Here is a 26,131-nt window from a genome sequence, read left to right as displayed (position 1 = left end):
AACATTCAGAAAACTAAGATCATGGCATCCATCCCATCACTTCATGGCAAATAGACAGGGAAACAATGGAAACAGTGAGAGATTTTGGGGGGGGGGCCTCCAAAATCACTGTGGATAGTGACTGCAGCCATGAAATTAAAAGACACTTGCTCCTTGGAAGAAAAGCTATGACCAACCTAGATAGTATATTAAAAAGCAGAGACATTACTTTGCCAACAAAGGTCTGTCTAGTCAAGGCTATGGTTTTTCCAATAGTCACATATGGATGTGAGAGTTGGACTATAAAGAAAACTGAGCACCAAAGAACTGATGCTTTTGAACTGTGGTATTGGATAAGACTCTTGAGAGTCCCTTGGACTGCAAGGAGATCCAACCTGTCCATCCTAAAGGAAATAAGTCCTGAATATTCATTGGAAGGACTGATGCTGAAGCTTAACTCCAATACTTTGGCCACCTGATGGGAAGAACTGACTCACTAGAAAAGACTCTGATGCTAGGAAAGATTGAAGACAGGAGGAGAAGGGGATGACAGAGGATGAGATGGTTGGATGGCATCACGGACTTGATGGACATGAGTGTGAGTAAGCTCAAGGAGTTGGTGATGGACAGGGAAGCCTGGCATGCTATAGTCCATGGGGTTGCAACGAGTCCGACATGACTAAGCAACTGAACTGAACTGATATATAAATACATATCAAAAATGCAAGTAGAAGAATAAAATAATAAATAAATAATAAAAAGTAAATTCTTTGATTCTATACTGTTGGGAACCTATTTCCAGATTATATCTCAGGTTAACTGGGAAACTGTTTCCTCACGGTTATCTGAATTCTAAAGATAGTTTCTCAAGATTACCAGCCCTGGTTATCCAGTCAATACCTGAATATCCTGGTTAATCTAGGTACTGCTGTGAAGAGATTTTGCAAATGTAATAAAGTCCCAGGTCAGTTTTGTTGTTGTTGCTCAGTCACTCAGTTTTGTCTCACTCTTTGTGACCCCATGCTCTGCAGCACACCAGGCTTCTCTGTCCTTTACAATCACCTGGAGTTTGCTCAAATTAATGTCCATTGAATCGGTGATGCCATCCAACCATCTAATCCTCTGTCATCCCCTTCTCCTGTCAATTTACCTTAAGATATGATTATCTAGGGACTTTCCCTGGTGGTCCAGTGATTAAGACTCAGCCCTTCCATTGCAAGGCATGCATGCTAAGTCTCTTCAGTTGTGTCCAACTCTTTGTGACCCTATGGAACATAGCCCACCAGGCTCCTCTGTCCATGGGATTCTCCAGGCAACAATACTGGAGTGGGTTGCCATGCCCTCCTCCAGTGGATCTTCCCAACCCAGGGATCGAACCTGTGTCTCTTATGTCTCCTGCATTGGCAGGCGGGTTCTTTACCACTAGCACCACCTGGAAAGCCCCTTCCAATGCAGGGGACACAGGTTTAATCCCTGGTCAGAGAACGAAGATCCCACATACTTGCAGTGCCAGCCAAAATAAATAGGTAACACTTTTAAGATATGAATATGTAGGTGGGCCTGGCCCATTGAGGTGAGCCCTTTAAGAGATCTGTTTTCCTCATTTGGTAGCAGAAGAGGAAGTCAAAGAAATCTGAAACATGAGAAAGATTCCAGAGTTATTGCTGGCTTTGAAAACAGAGAAAACCAGTGAGAAGGAACGGGTGGGGCCTCTAGAAGGCAGAAGGAAACAGGGACCTCAGTGACCCAGACATAAGGAACCAAGTTCTGCCAGACATCTGAATGAGTCTGCAATCAGAGACTTCCCTAGAGCCTTCAGGTAAGAGTCCAGCCTGATGAATACCATTATTTCCACCCTGTGGGACCCCAGGCAGAGAATTCAGCCAAACCTACTCCGTCTTCTGACCTAGAGAATGGTGAGCTAGTAAATGAGCTGCTGTTCCAGCCCCCAAGTTGTGGTGATTTGCTACACAGCAGTAGAAAACTAACACATCCCTTTGGCTTTCACATCTCTAAAAGTAATAATGTCAGGCAAGTCCAAGAAGCACTTAGAAAACGAATATTAATAAGATTATTTAATTAATGTGTTTTAAGTTGAAAAGAAATATATTGAATTATTTCCAAGAGGCTATGATTTTTTAACTATTTATAATAGCCATTGAGGTTCGCTTCAGGGCAGCTGAACTCTTTAATCACAGGTTTGTTTTCTCATATTTATTGCAGTTGGGGGACAGAGATAACTTTAGAAGCCACATCATGAGGGTTTAGCGTGTGGAGTTGTTGCTTCAGGGGGACATAGCTTAACCTGCATGTTTTCATTTCACAAAACAAGATGCTGCATTTTATAGATACTCTACTGAATACCACATCTACATGTCAAATACAGGGGGTTTTTTTGTTGTTTTTTAAGCTATAGTTCCCTTTCTAAAAATCTTGACCTTCACCTTGGCAAATGCATTGAAATTTAGCAAGCTGTATTCTGATCTTGAGAAAATTATAAGAGGAGAGGCAAAAGATGATCATACTTGTTTTAATAAAAGTGATCACTAAGATAGATGAAAACCAGAAAGTGGGGCAGGAACATTCTGACCATATAATCATGCACTCAGTAAACAGATACGAATGGTGCTAAGCCTGCTAACCCAGATTTCTCCTCTTGAGTCAGACGTAACCATGGAGTTCTCTGAAGAGCTCAACCCCACAACCAGACAAACAAAGTGGACCGGAGAAGAGGAAAGGGGTCATAGTTAAGTAAATCAGAGGTTGTATTCAGGGTAAGCACATTCCAGTTTGGGGAGTAGACTTTATATACAAAATGAGAAGTAGAGCTTGGTAGTTAAAAGCTGCATGACTCTAGGCCAATTTCTTAAATTACCTGAGCCTCAGTTTCCTCCTGTCTATGTCAGGACAGTTTTTCAGTGTTCTTAGCACCTGGCCTAGAACATGGAGTTCTCAATAAATGATGGCTGCATTAAGATCATACAGTCTTATCTTTCCACCCTTGTCCAAGAATCCTGTATAATCATCTCTATTCTAATGGATGCTAAAAGCCCTGCTAGCTAGTCCGAAGCATCATGTTCAAAGCAAAAGACTACAGGCCGGTGTCCAGGCCTGAAGTCTAATGCAAACACTCCCTTAAGTCAGGGAGGGACAAGCGGATTCCCCAGGCAAAGGCAGGGTACTACTAATTAGAGCCACAGACAGAAAGATCTGCAGGCAAATATCCACAAATAAAAATCTTTTTCTAAAATAATCTAGTTTTCTGGCCCAATCAGTTGACAATGACTTGGCCATTGAAGATCATATTTTTCCAACATGGTCCATTTTCTTGGCTTTCCTAAGTTACTAATTATGACCATGTTTTCCCAAATGTGGAAATTCCCCTTGTGCAGATGCCGCTGCTGGCCAATCCTTCTTTCCTGAGAAGTCTCCACAGCACAAAAATATTTTTGTTTTCCCCAATTGCCCACAGGGAAAATTTCCTCACTTTTTTTTTCTCTCCTCCCTTAAAGTCCTCTGGCAATTTCCAGGAATCTAAATAAACCAGAATCACTTAGATCACAGGAGAGCCTTTGAGATGTTCTACTTCTAACATAGCAAAAAAAAAAAAAAACCTGAACTTTAGATTTAACATTATTAAAACAATCTTAAATTGAGTATTTTGGAGGTTTTGTTTTATTTTGTTTTAATAACCAAAGTAATGCCACTGAAATCAAAATACCTCCCACTCCTGCCTGAGACTATGGCTCTGCGACTTGGGAGCTTAAATTATAAACAGAGGTGATTATCTTTGTATCTGGATCAAATGCCATTATGTAAAATGTGCTTCATACACATTAAAGCCCTACACAAATGTAGGCTTTTGGCACCAAGTGGGTATACACGATGTGAATAGGGAGTAATTATTCAAATAATAAAAATTCGTTAGACGATTTACCCTGGTTACCTATTCATCTTCTGGGTTTACTGAAGTGCTTTGTGCAGGGCTGACGACAGCATAGGTACTCCAGAGATATTTTGTTCTTTTCAGAACATTCATCAAGAAGCACATTTCTGTGCCAGAAGCTAAATTTAGTTGGTGGGGAGAGGGCAGTAGAGTGATGAATCAGACTAAGACTCTGCCCTCAAGGTCTCAATAATCCAGTAAAGAAGGCACAAAGTACATACTAGCTCCGTGGTTCTCAGCCAGGCACGATGTTGCCGCCCCGCCACCCTCACCTCACCCCTGGGACATCTAGCAATGTCTGGAGAGGTTTTTGATGACCAGAACTAGAAGTGGGGGTGCTACCGGCATCTAATGGAAGAGGCAAAGCATATTGCTAAACATCCTACAGTGCACAGGACAACCCCGCTTAACAAGAATTATCTGATCCAAAATGCTATCAGTGCCAAGCTTGAGACACTCTCAAGCAGCTGAATTACTTAGAACAAAGGGCTGATTGATTGATTGATTGATAATTGTTAGTATCAGTCCACACGGTAAATAACTTTCACCCTATGACCCCAGTCATTTTGAATTTGTGCCTGTGCCTAACCCATTATAACTGTTCAATGTCTTTTGAATGAATGAGTAAATTCAGACAGGTGGTAATTAAAGCATGAGATAAGGTGTCACTGCTGCTGCTGCTAAGTCACTTCAGTCGTGTCCGACTCTGTGCGACCCCATAGACGGCAGCCCACAAGGCTCGGCCATCCCTGGAAGTCTCCAGGCAAGAACACTGGAGTGGGTTGCCATTTCCTTCTCCAATGCATGAAAGTGAAAAGTGAAAGTGAAGTTGCTCAGTCGTGTCCGACTCGTAGCAACCCCATGGACTACAGCCTACCAGGCTCGCAAAATGAATAATAATTTAGAGTGAATTGTTGACTAAAGAGGACACAATATTTCTAGCATGATGCTGAGCATATAGTAACTGCTCAGTGAATGTGAACTCAACATATTCAGATAACCTACATTCAGATAACCAACATTCATTTGCTGAAAAAGCTTAAAGTGCACAATACTGAAAAATCTTATCTTTAAAACAGTCCTAGTAGTAGCTTTTCTTCTTGGAAATACTTCATATGAGTGGCATATCATACCATAAAGGGATAAAAGTATGTACTTTTATATGCATTCAAAGTTTTCACTAATTCAAATTGGTTCTGTTTCTAATGTGCCTAATCAGCTAATATTAATGAAGTTTCAAACAATGAGGTGGCTACTTAATCTAGGGAAGGAGGAAGAAGTGTTTCGAAATATAGCCTTAATTCCTTTATATAGTTTGGAGAAGGAAATGGCAACCCACTCCAATATTCTTGCTTGGAGAATCCCAGAGACAGAGGAGCCTGGTGGGCTGCCGTCTTGGGGTCTCGCAGAGTCGGACACGACTGAAGCGACATAGCAGCAGCAGCTTTTAGATAGAATGTGGCTCCTACTCTTTATATATAATAAAAGTAAAAACAAGTGACATAGGCATGGACTTTGAGCCTTCTGCTTGATTTTCACAAGTATCAATAGTAAAAAAAAATGGTGAAGTTCCACTCTCGATTAAAATGAAATGGTATCTTTAAATTAGAACATGTCAGTGACAAAATATTTAATTTACTAAAACCATTGACACTTTTTTTCTGGAAAATGAATCAGGTGGTCTTATATTCTAGTTTAATCAGATAAACAGAGCTATTATTAAGTGAAAATATCTGTACTTCTGATTAAGCAATTACCTTTAATTGTAATATGCAGGTTACCAAGGAAATATATTGGCTTTCCTCTTTCATCTATTTGACCTGCATTTTCTCAGTTGTAAGCTGGTGAGTAAGTCAGGAAATGGCATCTAATTTTGTATTAGCGTTAGTCAAATATAAGTAGGAGGGGAATGCTAGCATAAAAATTTTAAATAAAAATAACTGGGATAATCTGCCTTGTATGATAATCAGTATCAATGTTCCCTGAATTTAACATACATAATGGAGATCACAATGTCCTTGGCTTTTGAAACATAAAGAAAAGAAAATTTCTTTCAAATTTAGCAATTTCCAGCCAAGTCTTTGCCCAAACATGAGTTTAATGAGGTATGTTTAAGAGTAGGGGAAGAGAATTTCACTCTTTCCTTTTCATAAAGAAGTAATTAAATAACAATTATTTTGTCTCAGTAAGAGAAAGAATCTTATGGGATACATTCACCAATAAATAAATGAATGAAGAGTGATGCATTTTAAAAAGTCAAAGATTAGAAAATCAAAAGAATAAACCTTGACTCAGGGAAATATTCAGTATGCTCAGAAAAAGAAACATAAACAGTAAAAATGGACCTTGATGTGACAAAGCCCACCTCCCCCGTTATTGAATAGTTTTACTTATAAAGAAAAAGATTTCTTCTTTATTCTTCCTATAGGGGAAGCAGGTTTGGCTAAGCAAGAATAGTATTCTTAGAGGGGTTCTAGATCAAGATGGCAGAGTAGGAGGATATTCAGCTCACCTCCTCCCCCAGATACACCAAAACTGCAACTACACAAAGACCAACTGTCTCTGAAAATGACTCAAAAACTAGCAGAACAGATTTTCTACAACTCGAGACATAAGGGAAAGGCCCATTGAGATGGGTAGGAGGGACAGAGACACAGTCTAATCAGAACCCACTCCCCCCATGAGTTACCCACTATCAGGAGGGATATCGTAGTCACAGAGCTTTCTCCCTGTGGAGCGAGAGAGCCAGACTTCAGGTAGACTCCCCAGCCAGGGGGACCTGCACCAGAAAGATGAGCCCCCACGAACATCCGGCTTTAAAAACCAGCAGGCTTACATCTGGGAGAGACAGAGGGCTGTGACTCAATTTTTGTTGTTATTCAGTCAGTCATGTCTGCTTCTTTGCGACCCCATGGACTGCAGCACACCAGGCTTCCCTATCCTTCATCACGTCCCGGAGCTTGCTCAAACTCATGTCCATTGAGTCAGTGATGCCTACAAACATCTTGTCTTCTGTCATCCCCTTCTCCTCCAGCCTGCGATCTTTCCCAGCATCAGGGTCTTTTCTAATGAGTCGGCTGTTCGAATCAGGTGACCAAAGTACTGGAGCTTCAACATCAGCATCAGTCTTTCCAATGAATACTCAGGATTTATTTGCTTTAGGATTGACGGGTTTGAACTCAGTTGATAATATACTCTCAAGAATATCAATTGATAAGAGCATCAGCTCGATAATATATGACTATTATCCAACTATAAAAACAAGGATGAAATCTTGCCATTTGCAACAACTTGAATAGACCTAGAGAGCATTTCACTAAGTGAAATGAAAAAGATAAATACTATTTGATTTCACTTATATGTGGAATCTAAAAAACAAAATAAATGAACAAACAAAACAGAAACAGACTCCTAGATACAGAGAACAAACTGGTAGTTGTCAGAAGGCAGGCAGGTTGGGAGTTGGGTGAAGAAGGTGAAGGGAATTAAGAGGTAAAAACTTGCAGTTAAAAAATCAAATGAATCATGGGGATACAGAATAGGGAATATAGTCAATAATATTGTAATAACTTTGTATGGTGACAGATGGTTAACTGGACATTGTGGTGATCAGTTCGTAATGTTTATAAATGTTGAACCCTATGTTGTACATCTGAAACTAATGTATTACTGTGGATCAACTACATTTCAATTTAAAACAAGGAATACTATTCTCAGGTGAACACTGAAGTGGCAGATTTGGATTGAACAGTACATATGACAATGTATGAAAAAGCAGACATCCCTTTGCTGACAAAGGTCTGTATAGTCAAAGCTATGGTTTTTCCAGTAGTCATGTATGGATATGAGAGTTGGACTATAAAGACAGCTGAGCGCTGAAGAACTGGTGCTTTCAAATTGTGGTGCTGGAGAAGACTCTTGAGAGTTCATTGGACAGTAAGGAGATCAAACCAGTCAATCCTGAAGGAAACCAACCCTGAATATTCATTGGAAAGACTGATGCTGAAGCTTACATGCCAATCTTTTGGATACCTGATGCAAAGAGCCAACTCACTGGAAAAGACCCTGATGTTGGGAAAGATTAAAGGCAGGAGGCAAAGGGGGTGACAGAAAATGAGATGGTTGGATGGCATCACTAACTCAGTGGGCCTGAGTTTGAGCAAACTCCAGGAGAGGGTGAAGGACAGGGAAGCCTGGCGTGCTGCAGTCCTTTGGGCTGCAAAGAGTCAGACGTGACTTAGCAACTGAACAACAGTGTATATTTGCCTTTACTGATAAGCATGAACTTAACCAGAAGAGCGGGCAGAATCTCTTATACCGGGAATAATGTAATTTCTATATATCCTGGCATCTGCTGTATTGAGCTCCTGCTACAGCTTTTCTGGCCTAAAGCAAGGGCAGAATGACTGGTCGTTCACCAGGGAAGATCAAGGTGCTGTGCATCTTTCCTTCCCTTCCTCTCCCTACCCCTGGAAAGCTGTTCTCATGGGGATTAAATATATTGCCAAGACAATGGAAATATGAAATGGCACCAAATTGTGTATTCAAAGAGCCACAGGAAGATGGTTTTGCTAGAGTATTTGCTCCAAGGGAAAGTAAAGTGAGAATGTAGGCATCAGATGATAAATAAATAGAAGTGCTAGGCAAGAGTTTAGGTTTGCCTATCATTTCCTATTAATATTGCCTGGAGAAACATCAACAACCTCAGGTATGCAGACGATATCACTCCAATGGCAGAAAGTGAAGAGGAACTAAAGAACCTCTTGGTGAGGGTGAAAGAGGAAACTGAAAAAGCTGGCTTAAAACCCAGCATTCAAAAAACTATGATCATGGCATCCAGTCCCATCACTTCATGGTGATTAGAAGGGTAAAAAGTGGAAGCAGTGACAGATTTTATTTTCTTGGGCTCCAAAATCACTGCAGATGGTGACTGCAGCCATGAAATTAAAACACCCTTGCTCCTTGAAAGGAAAGCTATGACAAACCTACACAGCATAGTAAAAAGCAGAGACAGCACTTTGCTGACAAAGGTCCATATAGTCAAAGCTCTGGTTTTTCTAGTAGTCATGTACAGACATGAGAGTTGGACCATAAAGAAGACTGAATGCCAAAGAATTGATGCTTTCAAACTGTGGTGCTGGAGAAGACTCTTGAGAGTCCCTTCGACTGCAAGAAGATTAAACCAGTCAATCCTAAAGGAAATCAACCTGAATACTCATTGGAAGGACTGATGCTGAAGCTGAAGTTCTAAAACTTTGCCTCCTGATGTGAAGAGCTAACTCATTGGAAAAGACTCTAATGCTGGGAAAGATTGAAGGCAAAAGGAGAAGGGTGTGGCAGAGGATAACATGGTTAGATAGTATCTCTGATTCAATGAACATGAGTTTGAGCAAACTCCAGGAGATAGTGAAGGAAAGAGGAGCCTGATGGGCTGCAGTCCATGGGGTTGCAAAGAAGCAGACTTGACCGAGCGACTGAATAACAACAACATCATCTCCTACTCCAAAGGTGATGTTCATTTAATTGCTGGTAAACTATCAGCACTGGACAATCAAAATAGCTGTCTAATTAAGCAAAAACGATACTTTGCCACAAACAACTGGAATGATGAAACTAATATGTACCAGCTTAGTATCAACTGATTATTTTACATGGTTATGAGAGTCAGCATAATGTTGACTCATAAACTGAAAGCATGTTGGAAACATATCTTGTTGTAATATTTTCAGATGCAGCCAGATTGAGAGTCAATCACGGATATTTAGAATAAATAAACATATCTGCTTATTTCTATTGAACTCATACTCTTATAATTGCTTATGGACTGATCATTCTGCTCTTCACTTCCTCTCATCACTTTTCAGAAGAACTAGACATTTTCAAAAGTTAGGTCTAGAGTCTCTTTAGACCATCATCCAAAGACCCTGTTTAGCTGCCTGAGTGCAAATTGCTTTTTAAAATTCTAAGATATCCCTTATCCCATCTCTGGAATAGCATTCCTGTAACCTCTATGACACTTATTTTTAGGTGGTGGGATGTGGGATGGTTTTTGCTTTCTTTCTTGTATTTGTGTGTGTGTGTGTGTGTGTGTGTGTGTGTGTGTGCGTTGTTTGAATTTTTCAATAGTTTCTCTTTACAATTAATTAAAATTAATAATCATTAAAGAAATCTCTCCTTTCTACTCACTTAGCCCAAATTGTAGTTCACAGTCTTCTACCCTGTTAGCTAACTGATTTTCTAAATTTGCTTCACCAAAACTCAACAGCAGTTTCACCCTTAACAGTTCAGCTTGAAAGAATCTCCCATATGCCCAATGTGAAAAGGCAGACTGTCTGCTTCTTTCATTATGGAAAGTTCATTACTGACCTTTCTTTCATTGTTTTTGTTCTTTGTGTTGTCACACCTAGTTTTAGAATACTGCTGAACTCTCCAATTTCCTTTGAAAAGAATCCCATCATGTGGTACAATTTAGGCAACTTGGAAACACATTGTTAGATAGTATGTGTAAATGTTGGGAAGATCCCTCAATAAGATAATCTCAGAAATTTTCTTTTATTGTATGGGTGTCAGAGTGACAAAAGGGGATGAATTAGGAAGAGATTCATAAAACACTGTGCTACAGGGGGTTCTAAATTCTATACACAACTTTTCTTTGCAAGATCTGACTCTCATAGTGTGGTTGGTACCATGGACAAATAAAATCTCCCAAATGTCTTTAAGCCCAATGGTTCAGCTCCTTTACATTCCTCATGGACCCTAAATGGTTGTATTTACTTGAGACTGGGGGGGCCTGGATCAGTAACATAGTAATAAAATTTAAAAATAGTTGATATTTTAACGGGTGGCAGGATTAGGAATATTTTTTTTTTCCTTTTTGGCCTTGTGATTGAACACTTTTTGTGCTCTAAATACTCATCTACCAGCATAAAAAGGAAAAGGTAGGATATTTTTGTCATTGGAAAATTTTCAGGTCAGTCTGGATGACCATCAGGTATGATCTACAAGAGAGACACAGAAAACTTGACTCATGTATCCTCTTAACGTTCCTTTCATCTTTAAATTCTGTGCTCTGAAGTCCACCCTCTAAACATAGGGTGGTGATGTGCCATACTGAAAGGATAGGAGTCTCTTCTGGTCACCCTCCTCAGTTTGTCTTGAACCAGCAGCTTCTGTGAAGGTGGCAGCTCTGAAAATTAAACAGGAGATGGAACGGGTGGGAAATATTCATAGGAAACTTGGAGCTGTCCAGCAGTCAAAGTCCCAACTAATGAGACTTAGGACAGTTTGGAGCAGAGATTCAGCTATCTGTACAGGTGTTCAGAATGCTTACATGTATGTAGAAGTATTTGCTTATCCAACCCCATCCCAAGGAGATATTTTCTGCTTTCTATATTGCTTTTCATTTTAAATGAGGTCAGTGGTCTTTTAAATTGTGTAGGAAAAAAGAAAGCAATAATATACAGGGTGAGGTAGAAGAAGAAAAGTCAAAGACAAAGGAAGGCAAAAACAGGACTGTTAAAGTGTACAAGTAGTCTTTCAGCTTGTTAATTTAACTCTTTAGACACACACACATACACACACGAACACAATATGTAAACATGCCCTATGACGGTATGTGTTCAGTCCTGTAGCAGCTTCATTATTTATATTTTGCAATCAGTAATACAGTCACTATAGCATACCATTTAGGGAAAAAAAAAGACTGTGTCAAGTTTTAGCTTACAAAGACTTCCCAGAACATATAACAAAAAAAATTTGGATAAATTTGGCCTAAAAATGTTGCCATCGTTTTCCCTTTGCAAGTGGCAGATGTATTCACTTTGATGAATCCCCACTTGATGGAGGTTCCGAAGAGTGACATAAAAATCTCTAAGCATGTTTATAATTGTCTTCTAAGTGACTGGATACTATTTCTCTTTTTCTTATATTTTCTTCTGAAAAGAGGAATCAATGTTTCCACTGACATCCTAGATTTGAAAAGAAAGGGGATTGGGATAACATCTCATCTGGTTCCTATGTATTAGGCAGTTTTATAGGTAAGTAACCCAGTTTTATAGGTAAAGCAGCTGAATGTGGAGAGGCTAATTGCTCTGTAATAATTTATAATAATTTTTAAATTTACAGAGTAATATGTATTCACTGTAGAAGATACAAGAAATATAAAACAAACAAAAAAAATCAAGATCATCCTGGTGTAACCATTCACATTCTGATGTATAGCCTACTAAATACAGATGTATGGTTATATACATATTTCATGCTCAATATTTCTTTAAGAGAAAACAGAAAAGGTAAAGTGAAAGAGCTCTTGGTCCATCTGATCCTAACCTGAACTTATTGTCCACATATTTTAAACATCTACTTGATCATGTCTCCTCTACCCTTGGGCTCAATCTGACAACAGATTGTAAATCAAGTGCCAGATTTCCTATTTAGAAACTAGCAGTAGGGTTGTAGGCAACGCCTTACCTTTCTTTTCTTGAACAGAGACCCAAGAAATTGTGAAGGAAATATGATACTGCAAAAATTGGCTTTATTTTTGTGAGGTAACATTGGAGGTCCCCATGTTGACAGCTGCAAAGGCAGTCACATGTTTAATAGAGCAAAGAGCCCTACAAAGAAAGAAGTAAACTTTAGCTTTAAAAGTCCTTTTATCCTCCATGATTTTGATGGCTTTAAATTTGTCACCTGAATGCGATATTAACATAATCGTCTGCATTTCAGCTAATGAATGCACCTGCTTCTAAGACTTTATTTTAGCAGTTTTAATGAGCTCTTCAAAAGAGTTTGCCTGGACTTACTGCACTGCTAGAGAAATAGCAGCTGTAAGCAACTAACAACACATTCAGTATTTGAATCAAGCTCTGTGAAGTTGTTAAACTTGAGAAGGAGTATCTATCCATCTGTCTGTGATAAGGGAAATGAATCTGAGATGTAGCTGTGGCATTTGGAAAAAGCACTAGAGTAAGTGGGGTTGGCCAGCAATGGTTATTCCTGTTTGGCCATAATATATGGATTCCAAGCAATTCATTTAAGCTCTCTAAACCCCAGTTTCTCATCTATATAATAATGGTACCCAACTTATAACTTTGTAAGAATCAGATGCCTCATTTGTTGTAAGGACTCCATAATGTTAAATTTTTTTATAATTATTGTTTATTGTTAAGCAGATATGACTTTAAGTGGATCAAACAAATTTAATTTGATTGGCTATAAGTTGTCAGATGGCTCTTAGGTGAATAATTGCTCACTGAGACCTATAGTAAGAAAAAACCCAAACTGATCTCTTTTACCTAAGTAATTAGGAAGTCTATATCAATGCTGAATCATCATACCTTAACCCCACAATGAAGATTTTTAAACATCTTCTAGAAATTCTTGAAGTTCAAATCCCTAAATAATCTGATAAGCCATTTAGAATATATAAATATTATGTAATGATGGGATACTAGCATAAGTATTGACTTTTAATATATATTTTAATACTTTTAACTATCAAATTCATTCATGCTTGTTACACTCTGATTTCAACACTACATTTTCATGACGGTAGTCTCCCTCCTCCTTTTTTCTCATATGCTCCTGTGTATTTTAATTTGAAAAGTAAGTAGTAATAACCCATCCAAAACTCAATTGAATGGAAAATGAAAAATAGGACAAATGTCACTTTAAAGGTACACACAGCAGACATATTACAGCTCAACTGGAGGTAACACCCTAGAATAAAGATGCCAGATTGATCGCTCTCTCTCTCTCTCACTGGTTCTTTCTGGAAAATAGGTAGAATAAAGGTAAGAGAGCTATTAAGAAAATGGAAAATCCTCTGATTCACAATTTATTTCAATCAAAAGTGAGACAATTACTCTGGCTGGGATGGATGTAATTTATTTTCTAGATTCCTTCTGCCCGTTATACCCTTCTGACCAACAGTATTTCCTCAATAATTGGAGTTAGTTCATCTATGCTTCACTCCATATGACATAATGCTATAGAATCAGAAGACCAAACCAGTTTAGGAATCTTTGCCAGTTTCTTACAGGGATTTCTCTGAACAAGCATTGAGTTCTAGAAACCATCAACCTGAACCTGCTGGATTAGGTGGGTTTCTGATAACTGCTTGCATCCCCACATTTCAAAAGATCCAGTGTATCCAGAGTTGCATGAAGTATCTTTTCCAGAAGACATTCAGTTCTTCTCTTAGACCATAGTTCTGTAATCTGAGAAAATAACCCCAAGGGAGCTCACTTCCAGCTGTCCTTTGACTGTGTTTTGCTATGGGAGGACAGCTGGCCTCACAATGAAGAGGACATGTTTTCTCTGGTCTGGCCATTCACAGAATAGTCCTTAAAAGGGCACCACTGAAGGGTAGCCACAGCATCACCTTGGAACCATTTAGAACCAGAGTCCCAGGCCCCATCCCAGATCTACTGCATCAGAATCTACAACTTAATGAGATATCTAGGTGGTTCATTGGAGAAGGCAATGGCACCCCACTCCAGTACTCTTGCCTGGAAAATCCTATGGACGGAGGACCCTGGTGGGCTGCAGTCCATGGGGTCACGAAGAGTCAGACACGACTAAGCGACTTCACTTTCACTTTTCACTTTCATGCATTGGAGAAGGAAATGGCAACCCACTCCAGTGTTCTTGCCTGGAGAATTCCAGGGACGGGGGAGCCTGGTGGGCTGCCGTCTATGGGGTCGCACAGAGTCGGACACGACTGAAGCGACTTAGCAGCAGCAGCAGCAGCAGCAGGTGGTTTATATGCACATTTAGGTTCAAGAAGCAGTGGTCAAAGAGATCTGCCTGAGATTGCTCTTTTCAGCAACAGGACCCACCATCTCTTACTCCAGTTATAGCCATTCACTTTCCACTTTCAGTCTCTAAACAGATTTCTCTGCAGTGCTCCTGAGCAAACTATCCCTATCTGGATGAGTTCCCAACCAGTGGGTCTCAGACCCACTGGTAATTGCATTGATAGTAATCTGCATTTCTATGGTCAGGTAGTCAAACGTGGCAAAGCACAGCCTCCCCACTAGCAAAACCATTCCCATTCCTCTCCAAGTCATCTTGCCCTCCCTGTTCCCACAGCTGTAGTGTTACCATGTTCATAAATTATTGTTAAAGAAGGAAATTACCAAAAGAAAAAAAATTGTCTCTATAAACCTGCATAGTTTAGAGCTAAAGAATATGCTAAAATTTTCCATTGTGGAAATTTCCCAGCTACTGGGCTCTTCAGATTTTTTTTTTTTTTTTTTTTCAGAGCTGCAAGCAAAGAATGGAAATTTCCAAGCAGCATCAAGGGCTGCTGTTCTGCTGACTGTCTTGCTCAGCCGGGGTCATCTGCTTCTCTAAGACATCAAGGAATGCCAAGGTAGGTCTGAGAGAACACACACACTTCTTCTGCAGGAAGGAAGGGATGTCTTTGTGCTGCCTCCCGGCTGCGATGAGGAGACGGGTAGGAAAGGTGACATGCCCTGCTCCATCCACTTGAGTGTGAATTTTGTTGATTGTTAATCACCTATCAGCAGCTTATCTTGTTTGACATCTTTCCAATGGCAGCTGGCTGGCAGGTCTTTTGTTTTTTAAGAAATCTCTAAGGTGGATGGGAGACACAAAAGAAAGGAACCAACATTTGTTGAAGTCTACTCTTTTAAGACTGCCAGATATTTTATATATCACTTAACTTTTCTGCGACCTGCCTAAGGTTAACTTCTGACTTTCTGCACACCAAATTTTGAAAGCTTCATCTGTCCTTCTCGAGACAGACTTACCTCCCTCAGACCCTCCCAGAGATTGGTCATCTTCAAGTATGCTCAAAGTTTCATCCCCACCACTTCGATAATAACAGCTCAGTTCTTTTTCACTGGATCTAAGTTGAAATAGATTTCCCTTCACAGCTGCTCCTGATATCTGAGCCAACAGGCATCTAATAGTTCCCTAAATTCTGTCATGTTCCTCCCCATGCACTACTGCTGCTACAGCAGAAGTCTGATGGTGGCAGCTCCCCGGAAGGCCACACGTGAAGATGTCAGCTTCTTGTGAACAAGGCCAAACACCCTGACTGGCTCTAGGCCAGAGAGAATATTCCCAAACCCAGGTTGTGTGGCTTTGTCTGAACGGGTTTGGGAGTTTTGTTTTTTTGTTTTTAATGTCTTTCCTCCACCCTCCCCAGAGTTTTGGGGTATTACAAGTAGATTCTGAATAGACTAAGGAGCAATAGACTAAGGAACAACACATGGTACCCGGAAAAGAACAGTCACAAAGGATTCCTGACACTATTGTTGCTATTTATATTTAACATTATTTATTAAGGCAAGTTTGGTAATAATGAAGATATACTAGCAATACTTTTTTAAAAACCAACACATGGATAGTGAGGTTTTTAAAACACTATTTATTCCACCTTTTCAGTCACATCCATGTCCCTAGATAGCAATGTTGCCTTTGACAATGACCAATTTTAAAACTACCTGATCGTGGAAGTGGAGGGAAGTAAGAATGGTTGGCAAGAGTACTGTAGGTCTGTAGTCTCAAAGACTAACATTTGATTTAGCCATTGGTTACTTCTGTGATAACAATTTTCCCTATCACCTTATTAAGTGAGTAAAAGTCGCTCAGTCGTATCTGACCTTCTGTGACCGCATGCACTGTAGCCCACTAGATCTCCTGTCCATGGGGATTTTCCAGGCAAAGATACTGGAGTGGGTTCCAATGCCCTCCTCCAAGGGATCTTCCCAACCCAAGGATCGAACCCAGATCTCCCTCATTGCAGGCGGATTCTTTACCATCTGAGCCACCAGGAAAGCATCCCTTTACTAAACCCAAGTCTGATTCCTTGGTGGAATTCATCAAGATGGTATTTTAATATAGGCCTAGGTCTCATATAGTACATGCCACATTTCTGACAGGCTTCTTTCCACTCCTCTGCATTTGTCATTAGCAAGAAGATATTGGTCCTCTTAGTAAAAGACAATGATATGATGATTCATATCTGTGGGTGGGGCTGAATAGACATATGATGAATACTCCTTTTCACTTTAGACCTCAGAGATGACTTTGTTTTTTAATTTATGGCTGGAGTACATGCAGGTTTAGATGCTGTTTGATTTCAATCATGGCCCCAGTTCTCTCCCCACTGTTTACCTGCCCTTGCAATGTGATTTTGCAGTCCCTCCCTTCAAGAGTTAAGACTATTTCCCCACTCCCTGAATCTGGGCTGGCTGACTTGTTTTGACTACTGGCAAACAATGCCAATTATAATGTGCCAGTTCCCAGCCTAAGCTCAAATGTGCAGTACTAATTTCTTTCTTTCTTAGAAAATGCCACTGCTACATGAACAAGCCTCAGTTAGTCTGCTGGAAGGTGAGAGCTCCTGAGGGGGAGAGAGGACCCTTCCTAGCTGAGGCCATCCCAGACCAGCCAGTCCAGAAGTAACACCAGCTGACCACAAATGCATGAACAAGCCCACCAAGATCAGCCAGGCCCACACTAGATTAACAGGACTCATTCAGCCAACTCACAGTCTCATGAGAAATAATAAATGGTGGCTATTTTAAGCCACTAATTTTTAAGCAATAAGTTATGAAACAATAAGTAACCAATACAGATAACCAATTCTACTTTTTTTTTCCTTCCTCACTACCAGGAAGCTTAGAGTCAAATTGGAAGGCCAGTCACAGAATCTATGTTCATTCATTTATTAGCCATAAAGGGTTCATGTTTATTGTACTCCTTATGGCTAATGTATTTGCAATCTTCTTTCTCTTTGATAGCAAATTTTAAAAATCAACAATTATCTGCCATGTTGGTTCTAAAACCAAGTCAATCCTGTGTTTTAAATATTTAGGTGGTTTTTATTTATCAGATCAGAAGAGAGGGCTCCAGAGCAGGATTGACAAACATTTTCTGTAAAGAGCCAGAAAACGCAAGTTAAGTAATTACGGCAAGTTTGGTAATAATGAAGATATACTAGCAATACTTTTAAAAGAATCAACACATGGATAGTGAGTTTTTAAAAGACTATTTATTCCACTTTTTCAGGCACATCCACTAGATATCCCTAGATAGCAATGTTGCCTTTGACAGTGACCAATTTTAAAACTTAAAAAAATTTAAAACAAATTAAAAAGTTGGCTTACAGCTCAACATTTGGAAAACTAACATCATGGCATCTGGTCCCATCACTTCATGAGAAATAGATGGGGAAACAGTGGAAACAGTGTCAGACTTTATTTTTTGGGGCTCCAAAATCACTGCAGATGGTGACTGCAGCCATGAAATTAAAAGACTCTTACTCCTTGGAAGGAAAGTTATGACCAACCTAGATAGCATATTCAAAAGCAGAGACATTACTTTGCCAACAAAGGTCCATCTAGTCAAGGCTATGGTTTTTCCAGTGGTCATGTATAGATGTGAGAGTTGGACTGTGAAGAAAGCTGAGCACCGAAGAATTGATGCTTTTGAACTGTAGTGTTGGAGAAGACTCTTGAGGGTCCCTTGGACTGCAAGGAGATCCAACCAGTCCATTCTAAAGGAGATCAGCCCTGGGTGTGCTTTGGAAGGACTGATGATGAAGCTGAAACTCCAATACTTTGGCCACCTCATGCGATGTTCAGTCATTGGAAAAGACCCTGATGCTGGGAGGGATTGGGGGCAGGAGGAGGGGACGACAGAGGATGAGATGGCTGGATGGTATCACCAACTCAATGAACATGAGTCTGAGTGAACTCTGGGAGTTGGTGATGCACAGGGAGGTGTGGCGTGCTGCGATTCATGGGGTCGAAAAGAGTTGGACACGACTGAGTGACTGAACTGAACTGAACTGAATTTTAAAACTACCTGATAATGGAAGTGGAGGGACCTGCTTTGCAGGCCGTACAGTCTGGGTCACAACGACTCAACTCTGCCATTGTAGCACTGAGGCAGCTCTAGACTACATGTAAACAAATGGGCATGGCCCTTTTCCAAAAGGGCTTAATTATAGAAACAGGCAATGGATAGGATTTGGCCCTCAGGCCACAGTTTGCTAACTCATGATCTAGGGCAACCTATGTTACTATGCAAAAATATCTTCACCTATACCATGATCCCATCAACTTTATTGTAATTTACCTCAATTACTTTGAAAAAACAATAAGTGACTTTATTTCCTCTCTCAGAAGACAAGAAGGAGCTGACTATAAAGTAAAGCTGTATACACTAAAAGCATTTGTACCAGGGCAAGGACAATACTGAACAACTTAAAATTCCATAGCCACTTAGTCCATAACTGGTTATTTACTTAATGCTAAAGGCCAGGGTGACACAAGCAATGTCTCATTTGTTTTGTTTCGTTTCCCAGCCTGTAATCTCAAATACTGATTTAACAAATGCACGGCTGTATGTCACAGTGAGGATGGGGCCCCAGTTGTACTTGCCTACTTGGAGCTCCCTGAATGTATTGTGCTATTTCACGCCTCTCTAGCTCTGCACACAATGTTCCTTCTGCCTGGAACACACTTAGCCCTCTTCTCTTACTGGCTAACGCCCACTCTCTGATCAAAACTCAGCTCAATGATACTGCCTCTTGGAAGACTTCCCTGAGTGCACCTCCACCGCCTCACCCTCAGCCTCTAGTCTGCACATTCAGTCTCAGCATTTAGCCTACTAAATTAATCATTAAAATAGTTAGCAATGCTTATACAGTACCAAGGACTAACTATGTGCTAGACACTGTTAAATGTAGTCATTTAATTGAAGTTAGTGGTAAATCTGCCTATTTCTCGAATCCAATCATGCATTCAAAAACATATATTGAGTACCTCACAATGCTTGTGCTAGGCAAAAAAAGATAAATAAAACACAAGCTTATACTATAATGTTGGAGAAGGAAATGGCAACCTACTCCAGTATTCTTGCCTGGGAAATCCCATGGACGGAAGAGCCTGGTGGGCTATAGTCCATGGAGTCACAAAAGAAGCAGACACAATTCAGTGACTAAAAAAAAAAACCCAAATACTATAGAGTAGAAGCCCTCTGAAGGCACACTGTGCCTTATTTCTTTTTTCTCAACACCTAGCAGTGTCCAGAGCAGAGATTTTAAATTAATATTAGGTGAATGAATGAATGAAAATAGCTAATACTTATGCAGTACCTAATATGGGCCAGGCAATGTTCTAAGCTCTTTACATGTCTAAACTCCTTTAATTTTTATAATAACTTATGGGGTGGCTAGCAAGGGCACCCCACTCCAGTACTCTTGCCTGGAAAATCCCATGGATGGAGGAGCCTGGTAGGCTGCAGTCCATGGGGTCACTAAGAGTCGGACACGACTGAGCGACTTCACTTTCACTTTTCACTTTCATGCATTGGAGAAGGAAATGGCAACCCACTCCATTGTTCTTGCCTGGAGAATCCCAGGGACGGGGGAGCCTGGTGGGCTGCCGTCTATGGGGTCGCACAGAGTCGGACACGACTGAAGCGACTTAGCAGCAGTAGCAGCAGTGTAATTACCACCATTTCATATATGGGGAATTGGAGTCATGGAGAATTTTTAAGTAACTTGCCCAAGGTCACACAGCTAGTACATGACAGAGCTGGTTTCAGGGTCCATGTTCACAATCACTGGATGAAATGAAAGCTTGCATGACTCACCATAAATCCATTGTCACTCCTGGAAAAGTAATTCAAAGGACACATCTTTGATGATACAGGTGGCGCTGTGGTAGCAGTTATAAGCTTTAACCTAGGAGTCAGAACTGTGTTCACATTTGCCCTCAGGTGCTCAATGTAAGTGACCAGTGTTATTGAAGTTGTGGATGGGTGTCTCTTAAGCGCACCCTCACATTTACTCACATAACATTCCAGTGGATACTGAATCCCAAACATTTCTCCCACTGCCTTCCCCTGCTCTTGAGTGGACATGCCTTGATGCCTGAGGGATGACCCCATTACAGCTCTGCCAGCATGTGACTGCTGTTTTGACTTTCCTGGTGGCAAGTAGGATTAATTATAAAGCAGATCCATCTACACTGGCCCACTCAAATCAACACTTAAGCCAATGAGCATTTTGAAGAAGCCTATAGAGGCATGTCCAGCATGCTGGTGAACCTGGCTGGCCATGTGTAGGCAACAGGATGGTTGCCAGTCACTCACTGATGACTCTGGAAGTCCCCATGGGGCCTCCTAGGCAATATACCCCTCAGTGGGGAAGACATAGACACAAACTGGCCTGCAGCCACTTCTGAGAACAGGCTGGCTCTGCTGAAAAAGAACGAATAGGTATTTCCAATAGAATTTTGCTTTTGAAGCAGACATAGGTTTGGAAAGTTTTAGATTTGAACATTCAGTTCAGTTCAGTTCAGTAGCTCAGTCGTGTCCGACTCTTTGCGACCCCATGAATCACAGCATGCCAGGCCTCCCTGTCCATCACCAACTCCCAGAGTTCACTCAGACTCACATCCATCGAGTCAGTGATGCCATCCAGCCATCTCATCCTCTGTCATCCCCTTCTCCTCCTGCCCCCAATCCCTCCCAGCATCAGAGTCTTTTCCAATGAGTCAACTCTTCGCATGAGGTGGCCAAAGTACTGGAGTTTCAGCTTTAGCATCATTCCTTCCAAAGAAATCCCAGGGCTGATCTCCTTCAGAATGGACTGGTTGGATCTCCTTGCAGTCCAAGGGACTCACAAGAGTCTTCTCCAACACCACAGTTCAAAAGCATCAATTCTTTGGTGCTCAGCTTTCTTCACAGTCCAACTCTCACATCCATACACGACCACTGGAAAAACCATAGCCTTGACTAGATGGACCTTTGTTGGCAAAGTAATGTCTCTGCTTTTGAATATGCTATCTAGGTTGGTCATAACTTTCATTCCAAGGAGTAAGCGTCTTTTAATTTCATGGCACTAGAAAATAAAAGTGAGAGACTTCCCTGGTGGCCCAGCGTTTAAGAATCTGCCTGCTAATGCAGGAGACATGGGTTCAATCTCCGGTCCGGGAATATCCCACATGCCTCGGGACAACTAAGTCCGTGTGCTGCAACAAGGAGTAGCCCCTGCTCATCGCAAACCAAAGGAAAGCAACAAAAGCCCAGTGCAGCCAAAAACAAAGAAACAAATAATTTTTTAAAAAAAAGAAAAGAAAAGTGATCACAGAGTCCCTGAAGATTCTGGAAGTCCCTGGTCCATCTGAATGTAGAACAAATGTGCCCCTTCTCTTGTCTCCAAAAAGTTTCTTCGAAATACTGGACTCTCCCCGCTTACTCCCTTTGCAGTTAGGTAATACAAAGAGGCAAGGAAGCAGTGTTCTGGTGGCCTCCACTGATGGAGTAGAGGGCCTACAAAGATGTGCCAGGACTAGCTCTCACAAGCCTCCAGTTCTCAGTCTGAGGCACAACAGAGGCCTGAAAGAATCCGGCAGTTCAGGAACTGGCTCTTACAAGCAACCGTGTGATGCTGCGGACCCCTGCAGGACTGTGCCCACAAGTACTTGACAAGGTGCGAGAAGATGTTCTCTACCCATTTCTCCTCTACAGGCTTTCTTCCCAGTCAGGAATTAATTACGGGACTTTTCCAGGAAAAACTGGGAGACTCGAGAAACATCCGGTTGACCAGTGTGTGTGTGTGTGTGTGCACGTGCACCTGCTCAGTTGTGTCTGACTCTTTGTGACCAAACATGTTTTTCTGGGTTTGGGTAGAATTTATAGCACCTTATTTTTCTAATGAAAAGAATTTGGACATTACTGTATTTATACCTCATTTCATATAATTTAACATTTAGTTTTCTGCTTTTTTTACATATTTCATTATGTAAAACTTGCAATTTCCCAATCTAGATCATAAACTCACTGAAGGCAGGGATAATGTCTTTACTTCTTTTGAATCCTCTGCAGGACCAGCATAAAATGGAGGAGTGCAAGACTAGTGGTCAAAGGAAAATGACCCCAGGATTGTGTCTGGAGACCTGGGTAGCGTCTCTGTTCCTGCACCCTTCCACTGGGGATAAGGGCTACAGGAGCCACAGAACCCTCTGAGATGCAATTTCCTTCTCCTAAGATTGCCCCACTTACCTTACCAGTTTGTTGGGAGGATCAAATAAGATAACATATGTAAATTTTGTAAAGCAAGATTTGCTAGCTACTGAAATGTAAGAAATCTTCAGAAGAGGCACTCAGTAAGTATCTGATTGATTTTTAATGATAAGGTATTGTCTTCCCTTCCCCTCTTTACTCTGTTCCTTTCACTTCAGTTCAGTTCAGTCGCTCAGTCGTGTCCCACTCTTTGCGACCCCATGAATCGCAGCACGCCAGGCCTCCCTGTCCATCACCAACTCCCAGAGTTCACCCAAACTCATGTCCATTGAGTCGGTGATGCCATCCAGCCATCTCATCCTCTGTTGTCCCCTTCTCCTCCTGCCCCCAATCCCTCCCAACATCAGAGTCTTTTCCAGTGAGTCAACTCTTCGCATGAGGTAGCCAAAGTATTGGAGTTTCTCAGGATTTAATTTCATCTGAGTGGCAAAGCCACTCCACATCTTCCTGAAACTGTGTGAAATGTCCCTTAGAGCATTTCACTGCATAGTTACCTTCAAATTTGATTGAAATTTAAGCAAACCAACCAAATAAAGTCACAAAGCATATCATGGTCCCACCTATCACACAGGGTTCCTAGATATCAATACATTTGTAACTCACTAGGGTTTCAAAGCCTTTCTTATGCTTTATCAGCTCACTCACATTGTACCCAAGGCAAGGATTATGTATATTTCTATATTCCAGAGTATACTTGATACATAGGAGCAGCAGATCATTGCTCGAAGTCCAAACCAGATGAGAAGAAAATGAAAAATGTAACACCTCGTATGAGAAATTTCACAAAGAAATGACACTATGAAACAAATTTTTAGAATTATTCATTCATTTAGTCTTTATTTTCTACTTGTTCTTAGCAGAGGAGACAATCTCTCTGTAGTAATAGAATTCTACAGAATTCTATTCAATACATTAGAAAAATCTTTTAAACATGGTTATTTCTTAAATGATTCTGGAAGATAAAAAGGTTAGTTACAGGGTTTCTTCTCATTTAACTGGAGAATGAAATGGGGATACTAAGACACAAAGTAAGTTGTATGTTCTAGGGATTAGCTTATATAGATTTCTGACTCCCCATCTAATATGTGGATCCAAATAAAATAAAAGTAAAAATAACTAGAGAACTGATGACTTGTTCCTGGTAATAAGTGCCATCTCTTACTGAAATTTAAAAATTTTATTATCTTCAATTAATTCATGAAATTCATCTGAGCCTATTTTTTTCCAGGTTCAATTATAGAGTGTCAACTGAAGGACTTATAAACAGGGTTGAAGCATTTCATTGACATACTGAATGCAAACTAGCTTTGAACTTCATTGATGAAAATATTTAAGATGCACTTATAATGGGGCACAAAAAGAGGACTCTTTTGCAGAATAAACCAATCTAGAACAGTTTCCTAAGACCTCATTTATTGTCTTTTCAAAACTTTTTATTATGGAAAGTTTCAAACATACCCAAATGTAGAAAGAAGAGTAAGAATGCACCCAACTTCCATTCTTATGAACCCAACATTCAGCTTCAATATGTGGTCAATCCTGTAAGCCGTTCACTCAACATTAGTAACCATTAAACTCACATTATATGCCAATAAATTTTAATGTTCAAAAATAATAAGTGCTTATTCATGTATATTTATTTTACATATATATATTTATTAAACAATTTTAATTTTCCTCAGGCATTTTTCTCTCTCAAGTCTCTCTCACTTCCCAGGGATGAAGTGAGGCCAGCCTCATCCATAGTCAATACCAGAGGAAAAATACTTAAGAAGAGGAAGAAGTGGTAGATTTTAAATGTATTAATCTATTAATTATTCACTTCCTATGACACCATGCCTGCTCCCTTTGCCTAAAATGTAGGAAATAGTGATGATAGGAAGGAAGCACTTCCAACAACAGAACTGAAACTTTTGTCTTTTTGCTCCATTATTATATCAGTTCAGTCAGTTGCTCAGTCATGTCCAACTCTTTGCAACCCCATGAATCACAGCACGCCAGGCCTCCCTGTCCATCACCAACTCCCGGAGTTCACCCAAACTCATCTATCGAGTTGGTGATGTCATCCAGCCATCTCATCCTCTGTCGTCCCCTTCCCGTCCCACCCCCAATCCCTCCCAGCATCAGAGACTTTTCCAATGAGTCAACTCTTCTCATGAGGTGGCCAAAGTATTGCAGTTTCAGCTTCAGTATCAGTCCTTCCAATGAACACCCAGGACTGATCTCCTTTAGGATGGACTGGTTGGATCTCCTTGCAGTGCAAGGGACTCTCAAGAGTCTTCTCCAACACCACAATTCAAAGCATCAATTCTTCGGTGCTCAGCTTTCTTCACAGTCCAACTCTCACATCCATACATGACCACTGGAAAAACCATAGCCTTGACTAGATGGACCTTTGTTGGCAAAGGTCTCTGCTTTTGAATATGTCTCTGCTTTTGAATATGCTATCTAGGTTGGTCATAACTTTCCTTCCAAGGAGTAAGCGTCTTTTAATTTCATGGCTGCAGTCACCATCTTCAGTGATTTTGGAGCCCCCAAAAATAAAGTCTGACAGTTTCCACTATTTCCCTATCTATTTCCCATGAAGTGATGGGACCAGATGCCATGATCTTGGTTTTCTGAATCTTGAGCTTTAAGCCAACTTGTTCATTCTCCTCTTTCACTTTCATCAAGAGGCTTTTTAGTTCCTCTTCACTTTCTGCCATAAGGGTGGTGTCATCTGCATATCTGAGGTGATTGATATTTTTCCCGGCAATCTTGATTCCAGCTTGTGCTTCTTCCAGCCCAGCGTTTCTCATGATGTACTCTGCACAGAAGTTAAATAAGCAGGGTGACAATATACAGCCTTGACATACTCCTTTTCCTATTTGGAACCAGTCTGTTGTTCCATGTCCAGTTCTAACTGTTGCTTCCTGACCTGCATAGGTTTCTCAAGAGGCAGATCAGGTGGTTTGGTATCCCCATCTCTTTCAGAATTTTCCACAGTTTATTGTGATCCACACAGTCAAAGGCTTTGGCATAGTCAATAAAGCAGAAATAGATGTTTTTCTGGAACTCTCTTGCTTTTTCAATGATCCAGCGGATGTTGGCAATTGGATCTCTGGTTCCTCTGCCTTTTCTAAAACCAGCTTGAAC

At 40.6% G+C, this 26,131-nt stretch overlaps 1 protein-coding gene and 1 long non-coding RNA gene across 3 annotated transcripts in view; one reads left to right on the top strand and one right to left on the bottom strand.

Annotated features, from left to right (window-relative positions):
• Nucleotides 1-26,131, bottom strand: part of MKLN1 (muskelin 1) — a 392,081-nt gene that overhangs the window by 304,872 nt on the left and 61,078 nt on the right. The window lies entirely within an intron of this gene.
• Nucleotides 1,521-26,041, top strand: LOC133246765 (uncharacterized). The gene is made up of 4 exons (XR_009736165.1): nt 1,521-1,798; nt 15,189-15,299; nt 22,181-22,403; nt 22,799-26,041. It is a non-coding gene; the product is annotated as an uncharacterized LOC133246765 (long non-coding RNA).

Source organism: Bos javanicus, chromosome 4 (genome assembly GCF_032452875.1).
Source record: "Bos javanicus breed banteng chromosome 4, ARS-OSU_banteng_1.0, whole genome shotgun sequence".
In the NCBI taxonomy this organism is placed as follows: Eukaryota; Metazoa; Chordata; class Mammalia; order Artiodactyla; family Bovidae; genus Bos; species Bos javanicus.
The sequence above is the reverse complement of the archived record's forward strand: the minus strand, read 5'-3'. Positions and strand labels throughout refer to the sequence as shown.